This window comes from Pleurodeles waltl, chromosome 6 (genome assembly GCF_031143425.1).
Source record: "Pleurodeles waltl isolate 20211129_DDA chromosome 6, aPleWal1.hap1.20221129, whole genome shotgun sequence".
Taxonomy (NCBI): Eukaryota; Metazoa; Chordata; class Amphibia; order Caudata; family Salamandridae; genus Pleurodeles; species Pleurodeles waltl.
The window spans coordinates 19,364,987-19,377,724 of NC_090445.1; the positions used below are offsets into that span (position 1 = coordinate 19,364,987).

At 50.9% G+C, this 12,738-nt stretch overlaps 1 protein-coding gene across 1 annotated transcript in view; it reads left to right on the forward strand.

The window, feature by feature from the left end:
- The window catches only part of ASS1 (argininosuccinate synthase 1), a 271,201-nt gene that overhangs the window by 115,265 nt on the left and 143,198 nt on the right, over positions 1 to 12,738 (forward strand). The window lies entirely within an intron of this gene.

Genomic DNA, 12,738 nt, shown 5'->3' on the forward strand with positions numbered 1-12,738 from the left:
GTTTGTGCAAACACAAAGTGCAGTTTTTGCTCGCCGCCGTTTGTGCAAACACAAAGTGCAGTTTTTGCTCGCCGCCGTTTGTGCAAACACAAAGTGCAGTTTTTGCTCGGCTGCTGTTTGTGCAAACACAAAGTGCTGTTTTTGCTCGGCTGCAGTTTGTGCAAACACAAAGTGCAGTTTTTGCTCGGCTGCTCCACCTCTGACGCTGGACAGGGTTCATCAGCCAAGTCTGCTGTGTTCGATGGCATGTGTAGCTGCAGATACACATGCTGTGCACAGTCCGCCGTCTGGTGTTTCCGCTCGGAGTGTTACAAGTTGTTTTTCTTCGAAGAAGTCTTTTCGAGTCACGAGACCGAGGGACTCCTCCTACTTCGATTCCATTGCGCATGGGCGTCGACTCCATCTTAGATTTTTTTTTTTCCGCCATTGGGTTCGGACGTGTTCCTTTTCGCTCCATGTTTCGGGTCGGAAAGTTAGTTAGAATCTGGGAAAAAAACGTTGGTATTGTTTGCGTTCGGTATCGGGTTAGTTAGAACAAATCGACACCGAATTTTGAAGAGCTCCGGTGGCCCTTCGGGGTTTTTTCCATCCCCCGTCGGGGCCTGGTCGGCCCGGCCACGTGCGACTTCAAGGCTCATGGAACGGACCCCATTCCGTTTCTGCCTAAAATGCCATCACAAGTATCCGTATATGGATCACCATCTGGTCTGTAACTTGTGCTTGTCCCCCGAGCACAAGGAGGATACTTGTGAAGCCTGTCGAGCGTTTCGGTCGAGGAAGACGCTGAGAGACCGAAGAGCCAGGAGACTATAAATGGCGTCCACGCCGACAGGTCAAGATCGTTTCGAGGAGGAAGAAGAAGCTTTTTCTGTCCGCGAGTCAGATTCGGAAGAACTCGACGCCGAAGAAACAACCAAAACCGTGAGTAAGACGTCGAAAATCAAGACTCACAAGAAGTCTACAAAAGCTCAGGGGACGCCACCGCCAACAGGCCATGGCTTAACCCGAAAAATAGGTGACCCATCCAAGGCACCGAAAAAGGGCATGCTGGTGCCGAAGTCATCCGACTCCGGTCGAGATACCGCCACACAGCAACCTCGGAGCCGAGATGGCGGCTCCGAGAAACTTCGGCATAGAGACAGCGGCACCGAAGAATTTCGGCACTGAGACACGCCGAAAACAAAGAAGGTTTCTTCGGAGCCTAAAAAGACTTCCGAAAAGGTTTCGGTTCCGAAACAGCCAGCCTCTGAGCCGAAAACTAGTTCCTATACAGAGGAACAAGGACTAACCTCCCAATTACATCGATTTGGAGAGGAGCTTCAATCTGCAGAGCCTGACTACACACAAAGAAGGCTTCATATTCATGAGGACACAGGGAAGATAACCACTCTTCCCCCAATCAAAATAAAAAGGAAACTTGCCTTTCAACAAAAGGACAAGCAACCACAGGCAAAGGTGGCAAAGAAAACAACCCCACCACCGTCTCCACCACCATCAATACATGCATCACCAGCAACAACTCCACCACTGATGCACTCACCAGCTCATACCACAATGAGTCAGGATGATCCCGATGCATGGGACCTCTACGATGCTCCAGTGTCTGACAATAGCCCAGATTCTTATCCTACAAAACCGTCACCACCTTAGGACAGTACATCCTATACACAGGTGGTCGCAAGGGCAGCCGAGTTTCACAATGTGTCCTTACATTCGGAACCAATTGAGGATGACTTTCTCTTTAACACCCTATCCTCCACCCATAGCCAATATCAAAGCCTTCCCATGCTCCCAGGAATGCTAAGACATTCAAAACAAATATTTCAGGATCCAGTTAAAGGCAGAGCCGTAACTCCAAGGGTGGAGAAAAAATATAAGCCACCGCCCACTGATCCAATATATATTACAACACAACTAACACCAGACTCAGTAGTTGTGGGGGCAGCTCGTAAGAGAGCCAACTCTCATACCTCAGGCGACGCACCACCTCCAGACAAGGAGAGCCGCAAATTTGATGCTGCGGGAAAAAGGGTTGCAGCACAAGCAGCAAATCAGTGGCATATCGCCAATTCACAAGCACTTTTGGCAAGATACGACAGGGCTCATTGGGATGAAATGCAACATTTCATCGAACACTTACCCAAGGAGTTCCAAAAAAGAGCGCAACAGGTGGTGGAAGAGGGACAAAGTATCTCAAATAATCAGATACGGTCTTCCATGGATGCAGCAGATACAGCTGCAAGGACAATAAACACTGCAGTCACAATACGAAGGCACGCATGGCTGCGCACTTCAGGGTTCAAACCGGAAATCCAGCAGGCTGTGCTCAATATGCCGTTTAATGAACAGCAATTGTTTGGGCCGGAGGTAGACACTGCCATCGAAAAACTCAAGAAGGACACCGATACAGCCAAAGCCATGGGCGCACTCTACTCCCCGCAGAGCAGAGGCACATTTCGGAAAACACCTTTTAGGGGAGGGTTTCGAGGTCAACCCACAGAAACCACAACCTCACAAACAAGGCCTACCTACCAGGGTCAATACCAGAGGGGAGGTTTTCGGGGGCAATTTAGAGGGGGCCAATTCCCAAAAAATCAAGGAAAATTCCAAGGCTCCAAAACCCCTCAAAATAAGCAGTGACTCACAAGTCACACACCCCCATCACATAACACCTGTGGGGGGAAGACTAAGCCACTTTTACAAACTTTGGGAGGAAATAACAACAGACACTTGGGTCTTAGCAATTATCCAGCATGGTTATTGCATAGAATTTCGCCAATTCCCTCCAAACGTACCACCGAAAACACACAATATGTCAAAACAACATATAGATCTTCTAGGACTAGAAGTTCAAGCATTGCTACAAAAGGGCGCAAAAGAATTAGTACCAACTCAACAAAAAAACACAGGAGTTTACTCACTGTACTTTCTAATACCCAAAACGGACAAAACTCTGAGACCAATACTAGATCTCAGAACACTAAGGGGGTCATTCTGACCCTGGCGGTCATTGACCGCCAGGGCCAACGACCACGAGAGCACCGCCAACAGGCTGGCGGTGCTCTCAAGGGCATTCTGACCGCAGCGGTTTGGCCGCGGTCAGAAAGGGAAAACCGGCGGTCTCCCGCCGGTTTTCCGCTGCCCTGCGCCGCCATGGGGATTCCGACACCCCATACCGCCATCCTGTTCCTTGCGGTTCGCCCGCCAGGAACAGGATGGCGGTATGGGGTGTCGTGGGGCCCCTGCAGTGCCCATGCCAATGGCATGGGCACTGCAGGGGCCCCCGTAAGAGGGCCCCACAAAGAATTTCAGTGTCTGCCTAGCAGACACTGAAATTCGCGACGGGTGCAACTGCACCCGTCGCACCTTCCCACTCCCCCGGCTCCATTCGGAGCCGGCTTCCTCGTGGGAAGGGGTTTCCCGCTGGGCTGGCGGGCGGCCTTCTGGCGGTCGCCCGCCAGCCCCGCGGGAAACACAGAATCACCGCAGCGGTCTTTAGACCGCGGAGCGGTGTTCTGTCGGGGGAACTCTGGCGGGCGGCCTCCGCCGCCCGCCAGAGTTGGAATGACCCCCTAAATACCTACATAAAATCAGACCACTTTCACATGGTCACGTTACAAGACATAATACCACTGCTCAAACAGCAAGACTACATGACAACATTAGATCTAAAAGATGCGTTTTTCCATATACCAATACATCCTTCACACAGGAAATACCGAAGGTTCGTATTCCAAGGAATACATTACCAATTCAAAGTGTTGCCATTCGGAATAACAACTGCGCCAAGAGTTTTTACAAAATGCCTGGCAGTAGTAGCTGCACATATCAGAAGGCAGCAAATACATGTGTTCCCGTACTTAGACGACTGGCTAATCAAAACCAACACGCTAAAACAGTGTTCACAGCACACAAAATATGTCATACAAACCCTTCACAGGCTAGGTTTCTCCATCAACTACGCGAAGTCACACCTTCTGCCGTGTCAAACGCAGCAATACTTAGGAGCGACAATCAACACAGCAAAAGGGATTGCCACTCCAAGTCCACAACGGGTTCAAACATTTCACAAAGTAATCCAGGCCATGTATCCAAAACAAAAGATACAAGTCAGAATGGTAATGAAACTCCTAGGCATGATGTCTTCATGCATAGCCATTGTCCCAAACGCAAGATTGCACATGCAGCCCTTACAACAGTGCCTAGCATCACAATGGTCACAAGCAAAGGGTCAACTTCTAGATCTGGTGTTGATAGACCGCCAAACATACATCTCGCTTCTATGGTGGAACAGTACAAATTTAAACCGAGGGCGGCCTTTCCAAGACCCAGTGCCACAATACGTCATAACAGCAGATGCTTCCATGACAGGGTGGGGAGCACACCTCAATCAACACAGCATCCAAGGACAATGGGACATACATCAGAGACAGTTTCACATAAATCACTTGGAAATGTTAGCAGTATTTCTAGCGCTGAAAGCATTTCAACCCATAATAACCCAAAAATACATTCTTGTCAAAACAGACAACATGACAACAATGTATTATCTAAACAAACAAGGAGGGACACACTCGACACAGTTGTGCCTCCTAACACAGAAAATATGGCATTGGGCGGTTCACAACCACATTCGCCTAATAGCACTATTTATTCCAGGGATTCAGAACCAGTTGGCAGACAATCTCTCTCGAGATCACCAACAAACCCACGAATGGGAAATTCACCCCCAAATACTAAACAATTACTTTCAAATTTGGGGAACACCTCAAATAGATCTATTTGCAACAAAGGAAAACTCAAAATGCTAAAACTTCGCATCCAGATACCCACAAGATCAATCCCAAGGCAATGCTCTATGGATGAACTGGTCAGGGATCTTTGCATACGCTTTTCCCCCTCTCCCTCTCCTTCCATATGTAGTAAACAGGTTGAGTCAAAACAAACTCAAACTCATACTAATAGCACCAACATGGGCAAGGCAACCTTGGTACACGACACTACTAGACCTGTCAGTAGTACCTCATGTCAAACTACCCAACAAACCAGATCTGTTAACACAACACAACACAACAGATCAGACATCCAAATCCAGCATCTTTGAATCTAGCAATTTGGCTCCTGAAATCCTAGAATTCGGACACTTGCACCTCACACAAGAATGTATGGAGGTCATAAAACAAGCTAGGAAACCTACCACTAGACACTGCTACTCAAACAAGTGGAAAAGATTCGTGTATTAGTGCCAGAATAATCAAATTCAGCCATTAACCGCATCTCCAAAAGATATAGTTAGATATTTACTACATTTACAAAAATCAAATCTAGCTTTCTCTTCCATAAAAATACATCTCACCGCAATATCAGCTTACCTACAAATTACTCATTCAACTTCACTATTTAGAATACCAGTCATTAAAGCGTTTATGGAAGGCTTAAAGAGAATCATACCACCAAGGACACCACCTGTTCCTTCATGGAACCTCAACATTGTCTTAACAAGACTCATGGGTCCACCTTTCGAGCCCATGCATTCTTGTGAAATGCAATACTTAACGTGGAAAGTTGCATTTTTGATTGCCATCACATCTCTAAGAAGAGTGAGCGAGATTCAAGCATTTACCATACAAGAACCATTTATTCAGATACATAAAAATAAAGTAGTTCTGAGAACAAATCCAAAATTTTTACCAAAGGTTATCTCACCGTTCCACTTAAATCAAACAGTAGAATTACCAGTGTTCTTCCCACAGCCAGATTCCGTAGCTGAGAGGGCACTACATACATTAGACATCAAAAGAGCACTAATGTACTACATTGACAGAACGAAACTAATTAGAAAAACAAAACAACTATTTATTGCCTTTCAAAAACCTCATACAGGAAATCCAATTTCAAAACAAGGCATTGCTAGATGGATAGTTAAATGCATTCAAACCTGCTATATTAAAGCAAAGAGAGAGCTGCCTATTACACCAAAGGCACACTCAACCAGAAAGAAAGGTGCTACCATGGCCTTTCTAGGAAATATTCCAATGAACGAAATATGTAAGGCAGCAACATGGTCTACGCCTCATACATTTACAAAGCACTACTGTGTAGATGTGTTAACTGCACAACAAGCCACAGTAGGTCAAGCAGTACTACGAACATTGTTTCAAACTACTTCAACTCCTACAGGCTGAGCCACCGCTTTTGGGGAGAGAACTGCTTACTAGTCTATGCAAAGCATGTGTATCTGCAGCTACACATGCCACCGAACGGAAAATGTCACTTACCCAGTGTACATCTGTTCGTGGCATGAGTCGCTGCAGATTCACATGCGCCCACCCGCCTCCCCGGCAGCCTGTAGCCGTTTAGAAGTAGATCTTGAACATTTGTAAATATATGTTCGATGGCATATGTTGCTGCAGATACACATGTTGAGCACAGTCCGCTGCCTGGTGTTGGGCTCGGAGTATTACAAGTTGTTTTTCTTCGAAGAAGTCTTTTTTGGTCACGGGACCGAAGGACTCCTCCCTCTTCGGCTCCATTGCGCATGGGCGTCGACTCCATAATGCCACGAACAGATGTACACTGGGTAAGTGACATTTTCATACTTTAACCTTTATTATGTACATACGTATTCATTCCATTGCATGGGAACTATTACTAATATACACAACTCCTACCTCACCCTCTGCGGGGAAAACAATCTAATATGGAGTCGACGCCCATGCGCAATGGAATCGAAGTAGGAGGAGTCCCTCGGTCTCGTGACTCGAAAAGACTTCTTCGAAGAAAAACAACTTGTAACACTCCGAGCCCAACACCAGACGGCAGGATGTGCACAGCATGTGTATCTGCAGCGACTCATGCCACGAACAGATGTACACTGGGTAAGTGACATTTTCCTTATTCACAAGACTGGGGACCTCCCCGCACACAAAGCTTTAAGATTCGCACCTTCTGCCTAAAACACGGACAACCTTTGTACATATGTTTGTGGAATAGTGCAGTGCATGGCTCTGGTTGACCTAGTAGGCTCCAACCTACACCAGTGTGCCAAGTGCCGGACTGGAGGGCAGTAATTGTGTGCTCCTGGTCAGCTGGGCACAACTACAGCTCCTAACAGACATCGGGCTTTATTTAAACCACGGTTATGCTGGACATTCAATAAGGGGTGCTTTTTTGCAGCCTGAGGTGCACCTGCTTGGCAGGAGGAATATGTATTCCATGCCAAGCCGGGCAGTGGAAAAACAAATCTTTTTAAGGGCTCAGCAGCCGTTCTAGTGGAGACCCACAACATCTGAGGCATGCAATACTCGAGCAGGAACCTCAGCTGTGCATACTCCAGGTAAGGGAGGGGTCTCATCTGGGGTGGGTGGGGGCGACATAGAGATTACATTGAGTTATCATTGGACCCCAAATAACCCACATAATGTAACTTGACTAAGACCGGCAACGCGTTCCCAACTTAGCAGCAGCCTTCGGTTGGGGGTACATAGGGTTGGCACCCTGGTGGTATCTGGGGTCAGAGGCCACAAGCTGAAAAATGCAATGTGGAATTTAGTAAGAAAAAAGTTAATAAAACAGATGCATCGGGTTGCGGTTCTCCTCGCACCCCTCACCCTGCCTTCCTCTGCACCCTTGTCCTGCCCTCTCCAGACACCCCACCACCCACTTTACACACCTTAAGGGCCACTCTTGTACAGCTCTGCCAAAGCTCTCATTAGTTTACCATGCTCTTGTGAGGCTGGTGCACGTGCCCGCACGCAGGCGCGTGCACGTACACGCACTCCCTGCTCACGCTCGCCTCTGCACACTACTGCCTTCAGAGTAGGGGGCACGCAGCCCTCCCCATGCCTCGCTCAGCTCACCCCACCTGTAAATGTACCAGTGTGCCCACTGTGTCTAACTCTGAGGCGCACAGCACAGCCCCCCTGGTACAATCAGCTCTGAGGGCACACACACCCTCTCCTTCCTACAACTAGCCCTGAGGGCACACGGCCCACCCCTTCTACATCCAGCTCTGAGGGCACCCAGTCCCTTCCCCTTCTGCAACCAGCTCTGGGGGCACCCAGCCCCTCCCCCTTTTGCAACTAGCTCTGAGGGCACCCAGCCCCTCCCCCTTCTGCAACTAGCTCTGAGGGCACCCCCCCCTCACCTTTCTACAACTAGCCCTGAGAGCACAAAGCCCACCCCTTGTACATCCAGCTCTGAGGGCACCCAGCCCATCCCACCCCTTCTACAACCAGCCCTGAGGGCCCCCAGTCCCTCCACCTTCTGCAACCAGCTCTGAGGGCACACACCTCCTCTCCTTCCTACAACTAGCCCTGAGGGCACACGGCCCACCCTTTCTACAACCAGCCCTGAGGGCACCCAGCCCATCATCCCCCTTCTACAACCAGCTCTGGGGGCACCCCCCCCACCTTTCTACAACTAGCCCTGAGAGCACAAAGCCCACCCATTGTACATCCAGCTCTGAGGGCACCCCTCCCCCCCTTCTGCAACCAGCTCTGAGGGCACACAGCCCCTCCACCTTCTGCAACTAGCCCTGAGGGCATACAGCCCACCCGTTCTACATCCAGCTCTGAGGGCACCCAGCCCCTCCCCTTTCTGCAACCACCTTAGAGGGCACAGAGCCCATCCCTCTTCTACAACCGGCTCTAAGGGCACACAGCCCACCCCTTGTTCAATCTCCTCTGAGGGCACACAGCCCACCCCTTCTACAACCAGCTCTAAGAACACACAGCCCATCATCCCCCTTCTACACCCAGTTCTGAGGGCACACAGCCCACGCCTTCTACAACCAGCTCTGAGGGCACACAGCCCACGCCTTCTACAACCACCTCTGAGAGCACAGAGCCCATCCCTCAATCTACAACCGACTCTGAGGGCACACAGCCCACCATTCCCCTTCTACAACCGGCTCTGAGGGCACACACACTCCATCCCACCCCCCTTCTACAACCGGCTCTGAGGGCACACACCCTCGTCCTTTTACAACCAGCCCTGAGGGTACACAGCTCACCTCCTACTACAACCAGCTCTAAGGGCACACAACACAGGCCCCCTTCTACAACCAGCCCTGAGGGCACCCAGCCCATCCCTCCACCTGCTACAACCAGCCCTGAGGGCACAGAGCCCATCCCTCCCCCTTCTACAACAAGCTCTGAGGGCACACAGCCCACCCCACCCCCTTCTACAACCAGCCCTGAGGGCACACAGCTCACCCCTTCTATAACCAGCCCTGAGGGCACACAGCCCACGCCTTCTACAACCACCTCTGAGAGCACAGAGCCCATCCCTCAATCTACAACCGACTCTGAGGGCACACAGCCCACCATTCCCCTTCTACAACCGGCTCTGAGGGCACACACACTCCATCCCACCCCCCTTCTACAACCGGCTCTGAGGGCACACAACCCATCCCACCCCCCTTCTACAACCAGCACTGAGGGCACACACCCTCGTCCTTTTACAACCGGCCCTGGGGGCACCCAGCCCACCTCTTCTGCAACCAGCTCTGAGGGCACCCAGCCCACCCCTTCTACAACCAGCTGTGAGGGCACCCAGCCCACCCCTTCTGCAACCAGCCCTGAGGGCACACAGCTCATCCCACCCCTTCTAAAACCAGCTCTGAGGGCACACAGCCCACCCAACCCCCCTTCTACAACCACCTCGCATCCCATCTCCTTCTACAACCAGCTCTGGGGGCACACAGCCCACCCAACCCCCTTCTGGAATCAGCTCTGAGGTACACAGGCCATACCCCACCCTTCTAAATCCAGTTCTGAGGGCACCCCTCCTATCCCCCTTTTACAGCCACTCCCAAGGGCGCACAGATCTGTCCATGCCCTTCTACAACCGGCTGTCATGGCACACAACTCTACCTATACCCTTCTACAACCTGTTCTGATGGCACACAACTCTACCCATGCCCTTCTACAACCGGTTCTGAGGGCACACAACTCTACCCATGCCCTTTTACAACCTGTTCTGACACAACTCTACCCATGCCCTTCTACAACCTGTTCTGAGGGCACACAACTCTGCCCATGCCCTTCTACAACCTGTTCTCAGGGCACACAACTCTACCCATGCCCTTCTTCAACCTGTTCTCAGGGCACACAACTCTACCCATGCCCTTCTACAACCTGTTCTGACACATCTCTACCCATGCCCTTCTACAACCTGTTGTGAGGGTACACAACTCTACCCATGCCCTTCTACAACCTGTTCTGAGGGCACACAACTCTGCCCGTGCCCTTCTACAACATGTTCTAAGGGCACATAACTCTACCCATGCCCTTCTACAACCTGTTCTGACACATCTCTACCCATGCCCTTCTACAACCTCTTCTGAGGGCACACAACTCTGCCCATGCCCTTCTACAACATGTTCTAAGGGCACATAACTCTACCCAAGCCCCTCTACAACCTGTTCTGAGGGCACACATCTCTACCCATTCCCTTCTACAACCTGTTCTGAGGGCACACAACTCTACCCATGCCCTTCTACAACCTGTTCTGAGGGCACACAACTCTACCCATGCCCTTCTACAACCTGTTCTGAGGGCACACAACTCTACCCATGCCCTTCTACAACCTGTTCTCGGGACACACAACTCTACCCATGCCCTTCTACAACCTGTTCTGACACAACTCTACCCATGCCCTTCTACAACCTGTTCTGACACAACTCTACCCATGCCCTTCTACAACCTGTTCTCGGGACACACAACTCTACCCATGCCCTTCTACAACCTGTTCTGACACAACTCTACCCATGCCCTTCTACAACCTGTTCTGAGGGCACACAACTCTACCCATGCCCTTCTACAACCTCTTCTGAGGGCACACAACTCTGCCCATGCCCTTCTACAACATGTTCTAAGGGCACATAACTCTACCCAAGCCCCTCTACAACCTGTTCTGAGGGCACACATCTCTTCCCATTCCCTTCTACAACCTGTTCTGACACAACTCTACCCATGCCCTTCTTCAACCTGTTCTCAGGGCACACAACTCTACCCATGCCCTTCTACAACATGTTCTCAGGGCACACAACTCTACCCATGCCCTTCTACAACATGTTCTAAGGGCACATAACTCTACCCATGCCCTTCTACAACCTGTTCTGAGGGCACACAACTCTACCCATGCCCTTCTACAACCTGTTCTGAGGGCACACAACTCTACCCATGCCCTTCTACAACATGTTGTGAGGGCACACAACTCTACCCATGCCCTTCTATAACCTGTTCTGACACAACTCTACCCATGCCCTTCTACAACCTGTTCTCAGGGCACACAACTCTACCCATGCCCTTCTACAACCTGTTCTGAGGGCACACAACTCTACCCATGCCCTTCTACAACCTGTTCTGAGGGCACACAACTCTGTCCATGCCTTTCTACAACATGTTCTAAGGGCACATAACTCTACCCAAGCCCCTCTACAACCTGTTCTGAGGGCACACATCTCTTCCCATTCCCTTCTACAACCTGTTCTGAGGGCACACAACTCTACCCATGCCCTTCTACAACCTGTTCTGACACATCTCTACCCATGCCCTTCTACAACCTGTTCTGAGGGCACACAACTCTGCCCATGCCCTTCTACAACATGTTCTAAGGGCACATAACTCTACCCAAGCCCCTCTACAACCTGTTCTGAGGGCACACATCTCTTCCCATTCCCTTCTACAACCTGTTCTGAGGGCACACAACTCTACCCATGCCCTTCTACAACCTGTTGTGAGGGCACACAACTCTACCCATGCCCTTCTACAACCTGTTCTCAGGGCACTCAACTCTACCCATGCCCTTCTACAACCTGTTCTCAGGGCACACAACTCTACCCATGCCCTTCTACAACCTGTTCTGTGGGCACACAACTCTACCCATGCCCTTTTGCAACCTGTTCTGAGGGCACAGGACCCTGCCCATGCCCTTCTACAACCTGTTCTGAGGGCACACAACTCTGCCCATGCCTTTCTACAACATGTTCTAAGGGCACATAACTCTACCCATGCCCTTCTACATCCTGTTCTGACACATCTCTACCCGAGCCCCTCTACAACCTGTTCTGAGGGCACACAACTCTACCGATGCCCTTCTACAACCTGGTCTGAGGGCACACAACTCTACGCATGCCTTTCTACAACCTGTTCTGACACATCTCTACCCATGCCCTTCTACAACCTGTTCTCAGGGCACACAACTCTACCCATGCCCTTCTACAACCTGTTCTGATGGCACAGTACCCTGTCCATGCCCCCACATCTCGCCCCCCTCCCAGAGATAGCCTCTTGCATGGATTACTGTTCACTTGCCCTCCAGAGCGCACGAAACTATTCAGTGGCATCTATTCCACCCCCCCCCACCAGCCCCCCGCACACCCCGCCCCCTCCCGCCGAGAGAACCTGCGGCATTTAAAAACAGATGCTTTGTCCATTTTCTGCCTCCGCGCTGGCGATTGAAGCCCAGCCAGGCGGCTAATGCGCGCGAGATGCGCCCCTTAACCCCCCCCGTGCCCCCCATCACCGGCCGCTTCATGGACCATTTCCTTCCAATTTGCCCCCTTTCTTCTCCCTCTCGGTGCCCCCCCACCCCACACGGATGGCTTGGCGAGAAGCACCCCCTTAACCCACGGTGCCCCCCAGCGGGGCAGGGAAAATAGAGGGGTTTACGAGCCTGCGCCTCGCGGAGGATGGAAGCCCCCCCATGCCCGCCCCCACCCGGCACAGCTCT